This window comes from Loxodonta africana, chromosome 26 (genome assembly GCF_030014295.1).
Source record: "Loxodonta africana isolate mLoxAfr1 chromosome 26, mLoxAfr1.hap2, whole genome shotgun sequence".
NCBI lineage: Eukaryota > Metazoa > Chordata > Mammalia > Proboscidea > Elephantidae > Loxodonta > Loxodonta africana.
The window spans coordinates 16,128,810-16,136,143 of record NC_087367.1 but is presented as its reverse complement, the minus strand read 5'-3'; the positions used below and the strand labels follow the sequence as shown (position 1 = coordinate 16,136,143).

General features: G+C 46.7%; 1 protein-coding gene across 2 annotated transcripts in view; it reads left to right on the top strand.

The window, feature by feature from the left end:
• Positions 1-7,334, top strand: part of PRKCE (protein kinase C epsilon) — a 628,435-nt gene that overhangs the window by 357,472 nt on the left and 263,629 nt on the right. The window lies entirely within an intron of this gene.

Genomic DNA, 7,334 nt, shown 5'->3' with positions numbered 1-7,334 from the left:
CCTCGTCCCCCCCCCCCACCCCCCAGCCACCCACCGGGCAATAACTAAGTAACCGGTGCCCGTGGCCGAGGCGCTGGGAAAGTGCTTAGAAAGTGAAGGGGAAACCTTTGGGGCCGGCACCCACACAGTGTCGAAACACCCAAGGCCGATCAGCCTGAGTCACTGCCTTGGTGGCCGCGGGCCAAGCGGCGAATCATCCAGTAGCGCTCTCCCCCACTCTGTCCTCCTCCTCCGCGCGGCCCATGTGCTTCTCACTTTATGGGAGGACGCAAGCGGGAGGCCCGGGTCCAAGGCGTTGACTCGCGCGCCCCCGTGTGGCCGTGGAGGGCTGCTGCAGCAAATGCAGCCAGGTTTTCCGACCTGACACCAAGGCCAGAGAATGCACCCAGCGAGCCTGCAGCCCTGCACCCACCCCGCCGGAGGTGGTGACCTTATTCAAAGGGCCAGGGACAAAAGCTCCAACTTTGCCTGTGCGCTTGCACTTTGGAGCCAGAACGAATCGGCACACGTTTGTCAGACACCTGCTAGGGCTGCCGCCTCGAGAGCGGGCCGGGTACAGACACAGGTTCGGTGGTTGCATTTTCAACTCCCCAGGAGCTTGGACATTTTTTCACGGTCCATCAGGCAGTGACCAGGAAACAGGAGTATGCATTCCCCAGGGGACAAGTAAAATGGTCCCTTTGGTTGGGAAGAAAAGATTAAACTTTCATCCATGTTTCTTTCTTTATCTGCTCCTTTGAAAATGCTCCCTTTGGGTGTAGTTTTGTAATTGTACGTCAATAAAAGTATAGACCTTGTTGGTGCCCACCCTAGAGGTCACCCACAGACAGCTCCCATATACATCTGTGGCTTCCTGTGGCTCTCTACTTGAGGGCGACTTAAGCCACCATGGTAAGGGGAAGAGGCTAAAGCTTGAGAAGCCCCAGGTGTTAGGTGGTTTGGTTTTAGGAAAATTCCTCTTAGCAATACATCATCCTTCTAATAACAGCTGTCATTACCAAGTGTGTCCTGCGTACCAAGTACTGTGTAATGATTACTTTCTGAGTGTCACATCAGCCTTCCCAAAAGAACAGTTGCTGTCGAGTCGATTCTTACGGCAACCCCGTGTGTGCAGAGTAGAGCTGCTCCCTAGGGTTTTCAAGGCCGTGACCTTTCAGAAACAGATTACCAGGCCTGTCTTCCGAGGTGCTTCTGGGTGGGTTCAAACCACCAACTATTCAGTTAGCAGCCCAGCACTTAACTTTTTGGGCCACCCAGGGACCCCTCATATGAACCTTGAAAGGTAGATATTACTATCCCTTTTATAGAGATGAAAAAAATTGAGGCTCAGCAAATGGTTACTGGGATCAGGGAGCAGAATGCAGGTCTCACTGGCACCAAAGTCCACTCATTCTCCTCGCCGCCCAACCTTCAAATCACAGTCTTCTGGCTCCCTGTCCGCCTCTCCTCTCTCTCCTCCCGGCTCTTTTGCTTCCCCAGGAGCCCGTAGAATCCACTTTGTGGCCCCAGAAGTGGAGAATAGAAGACTATCCGCATCTGCGCTGTAACCACCTCCCCAGGAGAAACCAGGCACTCTCCTCACTTTGGGCAGGGCTGTTTGGGTGATTTAGCCCCTTGGAGAGGTTGTGTAAGGGTAGAAGCCAGTGTAGACAGCTTGGCTGAAAAGGGTGCTAGATAGCAATTCAGAGGATGAATCCTGTGAGTTTTTGATAAGAATAGTGACTACATAGTTTATCGTCCAAGAAAGGGCTGGGCTGAGAGTGAAAAAACCAGAAACCAAACCCATTGCCATCCAGCTGATTCCAACTCACAGCAACCCTATAGGACAGAGTAGAACTGCCCCATAGGGTTTCCAAGGAGCGGCTGGTGGATTTGAACTGCTGAGCTTTTGGTTAGAGGCTGAGCTCTTAACCACTGTGCCAGGAAAGTGGGGATTATTAATTAACTATTCTGGAACAAAAGGCAAAAACAAGGACTATCCTGGGCAGCTCAGGACCTATATGAATATTCCAAAAAAAGGCAAGAAAGGAGAGTAAAATAAAATTAAAGTAAAATAAAATAGAATTTTTATTGTTGTTAGGTGTGGTCAGGTCAATTTTCGACTCATAGCAACCCCATGTGACAGAGTAGAACTGCCCCATAGGGTTCTCTAAGCTGTAATCTTTACAGGAGCAGATCGCCAGACCGTTCTCTCATGGAGCCACTGGGTAGGTTCCAACCACAAACCTTTTAATTAGCAGCGAGCACTTAACTGCTGTGCTACCAAGGTTCATTATGTTCTTCCTAAACCGAAAAACCAAACCCGTTGGCGTCAAATCAATTCTAACTCATAGTGACCCTAAAGACAGAGTAGAAGTGCCCAGCAGGGTTTCCAAGGCTGTAAATCTTCATGGAAGCTGACCACCATATCTTTCTCCCACGGGGCGGCTGGGGGGTTCAAATCAACAACCTTTCAGTTAGCAGCTGAGCGCTTAAACCACTGTACCAGCAGAGCTCCTCATTCCCACCTACTACTCTGTAAATATCTCTGAATTCCCACTTGGTGTCCATGATTGATCTTTTGGGGTCCCTCTCACCCCCACAAATCCTTGCAGCAGCTATTTATTCAGATAGCAGACTTTCTCTGGACTCCACTTTGTATTCTTTCCTATCTCATGGACCCCTTGTCTTTTGCCCTAAATGTTGCCTTTTCCTGACTAATTATTTGATCATGATCTCATTGTGTCATTTCTTATTCCGCTCCCTTAAGAAGGAAGTGGACAAATGTACAAATTTGCTTAAATGGAGAAAGCGTGTACTTAAAAATTGTCCCAGCTTTCTTTCTTATTCATTTATGAAGCTCCAAAACACTGGCCCTTTTTTCTGATGTATTAGATGGGAAATCTCTGAGGGCAGAGGCCAGGTCTTTGCACCCAGTGATGTTTGGTGGGCACTGAATTCACAACTCACTGTAGCAGATTTCGCTCTCTGCCCTCATGGAGTTGCGTGGTTGAGTCAACACTCAGGAATCCAGCGCGGTAGGCTAATTCCCCGCTGGCTCCGACCTCATGCAACCCTGAAGTCCCGGGAAAGCCAGCCCAGAGCGCTCTGCCAGGACGGAGGGGGTGCTGGGCTGCAGCCTCTGCTGTTGTTCCTTGTCCCAGAACAGGCACCAAAAAAACACAACAAAACTCTCCCTATATAGTATATCCTTCAAAGCCTTGTTTCTAGGCTCGCTGTGAGGCTTCAGTGCGAATCCTAAGAGTTTATTTTGGTAGCACCCTAATACAGGAGCCCTGGTAGCACAACAGTTAAGTGCTCAGCTGCTAACCAAAAGGTCAGTGGTTCGCATGTCCCAGTGAGAGCAAGACCTGGGCAGTGCTGTTCTGTCACATGGACTCGCTGTAAGTACCCAACAACAACTAGTAGTGATGACAACAACCAAAAACACGTTGCCCTTGAGTGTGACTCATGGCGACCCAATGGGAGACAGAGTAGAACTGTGGTCCGTAGGGGTTTCAGTGGCTGTGACCTTTCGAAAGTACCTCACCAGACCTTCCTCTCAGGTGCCAATGGGTGGACTCAAACCCCCAACCTTTCGATTAGGAGTCAAGCGTGTACCCATTTGCACCACGTAGGAACTCCTAGTAGTAGACAAGAGACAGGCTTGTTTCAAACCCTCACCACCACCTTCGTTGGTCTGCCGATTTGTTCGCTAGCGAGGCTTCTGTCAGGTGTTGGGGCCTCGGAGCTGACCTTCCCTCTGCTCGCTGCTCTTTGATCATTTCATCCTGTCCTCTCTTATACAGTAGAATCTGGACCCCTCTCTTCCAGTAGATTATCAAGGCTTTCAAAGAGACATTTTCAATTCCATGTCATTAACAGAAAATGTAATGAATTTTTTTTAAAAAAAAACTTACTTCAAGTGACTCCAGCATCAATTCACCAGTTGTTGCCAAGTCAGCTCCAACTCATGGTGACCCTATGTATGTCAAAGTAGAGCAGCTTCATAGGGTTTTTAAAGGCTGGTTTGTTGAACGTAGATTGCCAGGCCTTCCTTCTGACGTTCCTCTGGGCAGGGTTGAACCACCAAACTTTTGGTTAGTAGCCATGCGCTTAATCATCTATGCTACCCGTCGACCCCAAAGGGTAGGTAGTTGGATTACAAAGGGAGAGAGAAGGGAAGATTTAGTGGGCACAGTTGCATCTGTTGAGGGTCTGAGGACGTGCGGAGCTGAAGTAACTTGTTCAGAAGCATGTAGTGCCTTGGCCACTGGGCAGTTCAACCAAGCTCTGGAGGACCCTAGGAGGGATCCCAAGTGATGGAAAGTTATTGACCTCGGTAACCTTTAAGGCTCACTTGAACCCTGGGCTTTTATGATTACATGAAGGCCTTCACTCCCTGGTCATAACTTGAAGGTGATCGATTCACTGATTCTGGGGAGTTTGTTCACTGGGAATAAAACCACTTGTTGCTGGAAAGGTTCGCTTCTTTTATACCAAAGAAAACTGGAGAGCCAGGCGAGAGGCTGCTGGGAATTCTGTAGGAGTTGCCTTTGTCTTTCCAAAAAGCTGTCAAAGCGAATCCTTGGAAGTCAAGCCTAATTGCTGTTCTGAATTTGTTACTTCTTCTTGAGCCATGACACCCTGGCAGGGTCCATGGGACGTAGAGCTCTTACTTAGAGGGAGGTGTGTAGGGACCAGGTGTTAAAAACAAATCTTTTTTATTTCTCATGTTCACCTGAGGCATCTTCTATGGAACACTAATACCAGTGCTACCTGCTAAATGCTGACAGAATGAATCCTCCTGCTAGTTAAGTTCCCAAAACACCAATGAAAGAACCATACCTGACCAATGAAAATGCCTGATTGGCTGTACCCTGAGATGCCTGGAAAAAAACTTAGATGTGGGGTGAAATAATAACATAGCATCATTTAGCTGATAACTTCTAAATTGTGCAGGTGAGAAAATAATAACATAGGCAAGGTGTTTCCTCCTAGAATCCATGCAGGTGAGATGAATGAGAAGTCTCTTGTAGATTTCATTATAATCCATGATGTTGGTTGTTGTGTGCAGGGATATACAGCCATTGTGGTGTGCAAGGTTCCCAAGGCTCTCAGGAGGGTCCCGCGAGGGCTGGCTGAGGTGTGCATTACTGACTTGCTGTGGGGAGAATGAGAAGTTCCTTGTGGGAAGGGCTGGATCACGGATGGAATATGGATTCAACTGTTTCCCCGTGCTTTGTTACATAAATGTACTCTATTTTCTGATTCTGCAGTTAACTCTTGGGCAAGTCATTTAATCTCTTTGAGATTCATACTTTTGAGCAATAAAATTCTTCATAATATACATATAATGCATTTTATTGCTGAGAAAAAATGGAGTCTCTGGGTGGTGCAAATGGTTAACACATTAAGTTGCTTACTGAAACGTCGGAGGTTCAAGTCTACCTAAATGTGCCTTAGAAGAAAGGCCTGGCAATCTACTTCCTAAAGATGAGGCATTGAAAACTCTGTGGAGCATAGTTGTACTCTGACACACACAGGGTCACCATGAGCCAGAGTCGACGGAGTGGCAACTTTTTTTTTTTTTAATATCTATAATAATACACATGGATCCCTGGTGGCGCAGTGGTTAAGAGCTCGGCTGCAAACCAAAATGTCAGCAGTTTGAATCTACCAGCCACTCCTTGGAAACCCTTTGGGGCAGTTCTACTCTGCCCTATAGGGTTGCTATGAGTCAGAACCAACTGGATGGCAACGGGTTTGGTTTTTTTTTGTAGTACGTATGTAATTAAATGAGTGTATATGTGTCAAACTCTGAAAACTTAATTTTTAATTAAACTTTTGAATTAAAAAAACCACACAAGCTTACAATAAAAACACTTAAACAGTCCAAAAGAGTGCTTGAAAGGGTAAAATGAAAAGTTACCTGAGCTCCCTAACCTAACCCCTTATTCCCCAGAAGTTATCTGCTTCCACCGTTCTTTATATACTTCAAAGTGCTGCACAAATACGTGTACTTATTACAATATTGTTCATTTGAGATTAACTTTCAGCTTGTATGGTATTTTGTAAATTGACAAATCAGTTAACCTTCTACCCCCACCCCAGCAATGACTGTTCAGGAGAATTTAAGGGCTCGTCTTAGCGTGATTTTCTACTTTTGAATATTGTTAAAGGACATGATTAAGTTTACCCTAAATCAGACTAAGGTGCATTCATTTATTCTTCCATTAAATAATGGATTTGCACTTACACCACGTACAAAGCACTTAGCCAGCCTGTGGAAGATTCGAAAGGACCACCGGGTCTCAGCTGGGAGATAAGGATTGCACTCAGATAACTATGATACGGAGTCTATCTGCCAAAGAGGGGTGCTGGTAGAGGGCCCCGGGAATCTTCTATGGACCCCCGCAAGCCAGGGGCTTAGAAAGGCTTGGTAGGGGGGCGTTGAGGGAGGTAACGTTTGAACTGGGTCTTGCAAGTTGTTTAGAATTGAGACTTACAAAATGAAAACAAGTTTTCCTACAAAAGCTTAAAATCTTCGAGATTACACAGGCCAAATTTTCTCTTTTCCAGAGCCTTTTTCCTTAGATGTTTTCCAACTCCATTGTCCCAGATATCTTTGAAGAGGACACAGGGATAAAAATTCTCACCAGACCTCAGACGTAGAACATGTATCAGTTAAGTTACTCTTTCTTGGAGTCAACGAGCCTTCTCTCCAGCTTTCAAGTGTCCTCCTTATGATGAGAGTCCCCAGTCTGCAGAGCACACCAGACAGCTGCAAAGGGGGCTGTGTCTGTGTTAAATAAACAAAGGAGAATCTGGAGTCACCACGGAGCGAAACTGCCCCATCTGGAGAGTAGGCGCAGGATAAGTTGCTTGAGCCAGAAAAGACACTGAGAAGCATTGGGCCCACCCTTTTTTTTCATCCACCCTTATTGTTTTACAGATTTGAAAATTGAGGCACTGAACAGTGACATGATTTGCTCAAAGACAGATAATGTAGAAAAATAGTGGCCGAGTTAGGTGTGGAAAGAATTCAAGAATTAAGACTTCATTGCAGAGCTCACCCACCATGCCCCATGCCACCACCTTGGACCCATTCCCTGTCTCTCGTTGCCTGGGTTCACTGACACCATAGCTGTAGAAGAATGGACCACTTTGTTGGTGACTCAGTTCTGCTTGAGTGCTTAAGTTCCATTTACTCCATTCCTGATACCACTCTTGTTCTGCACGTTGTGGATTGCCTCAGGGTGCCAGGGCTGTAGGTTGTGTCTCCTTGGCAGGGGTTCCTGACTCATGAGCTCTGCGTGGACTGCCTTTGAGTCAGTACATAAAAGCCAGCTCAG